A 1087-nucleotide genomic window follows, 5' to 3' on the forward strand; every position below is an offset into this window, starting at 1 on the left:
GCGCGTCACCACGCCCGGCTAATTTTTGTATTTTTAGTTGAGACTACAGCTCACCATCTTGGCCAGGCTGGTCTCGAATTCCGGCCTCCCAAAGTGCTGTGATTACAGGCGTGAGCCACCGCATACAGCCTAAGGGACTGTTTTCTGACTGACAGACACAGACGACCTCACTCAGCACCCGACAACCAACACAAACACACTAGGGTGCGTGCCGGACCACAAGAAAATACCCCTCTGGGGACTGCAGCCTCGTTATTGTTCGTGACCAATCGGAGTCCCGCAGGCGCCATTTCCCCGCCCCTTGGTTCGGTCGAGCCACTTCGTTGGCGGCTCAGGCAGCAGTAACGTATCGCGCTTGCTCAGTAGCCAATAAGAAACATGCCGGCCCCCTCGGCCCCCGGGGACCTCCTAGACCGGCCGACCTATCTATGCCCAGCCCGAAGCAGCATCCTCCGGATCTTTCGGGTTCTTTCGGAAGTTTCCCTCCAGGGTAAAGTCGCGTTCGCTCTCCCAGCAACACATTTTTCTGCCCGACTCTCGCGCGTGCGCACTGACACGCTTAGGACGGCCCTGAAATGAAAACATCTTGAGAGAGGAGGAGGGACCCTAAGCCGCTGCCTGACCGGTCACTGGGGATACCTACACAGCCCGAGGTGGCCGCTGCCGGAAGCGGTCCCCAAAACAGGAATTGCAGGACCAAAAAGATACGGCGAGGTCCCACCGAGATTTGAACTCGGATCGCTGGATTCAAAGTCCAGAGTGCTAACCATTACACCATGGGACCTGCTGGCTGCTTTAGACGGCCACGAGTCTCCTCAAGCCAGGAGAGCTCTGGGCGGTCTTTCCACAGAGGCGGCCGTGTCCGCGTTTGCCAGACTGGGCCCTGGGCCGGGGACCCACGGGCTGCGCGGCGAGGGCTTCTGCGTCCTTCCCTTTCCAGGCGTTTCTGGTCCTGGGGTTATCCTGTCTTCCTGCGCTCCTCCAGGGGCTGGGAGGTCGGAAAGGCAGCAGGCTGGCAGGGTTGGCTATGTGGGGCCGGAATGGGTCCGGGGAAAGCCTGCTCCAACCTCAGTTCCAGCGCAGGAGG

At 59.9% G+C, this 1087-nt stretch overlaps 1 non-coding gene across 1 annotated transcript; it reads right to left on the reverse strand.

The window, feature by feature from the left end:
* Positions 1 to 712: 712 nt before the first annotated feature.
* On the reverse strand, positions 713 to 784 carry TRNAQ-UUG (transfer RNA glutamine (anticodon UUG)). Its single transcript has one exon. It is a non-coding gene; the product is annotated as a tRNA-Gln (tRNA).
* Positions 785 to 1087: the final 303 nt, after the last annotated feature.

Source organism: Macaca fascicularis, chromosome 16 (genome assembly GCF_037993035.2).
Source record: "Macaca fascicularis isolate 582-1 chromosome 16, T2T-MFA8v1.1".
Taxonomy (NCBI): Eukaryota; Metazoa; Chordata; class Mammalia; order Primates; family Cercopithecidae; genus Macaca; species Macaca fascicularis.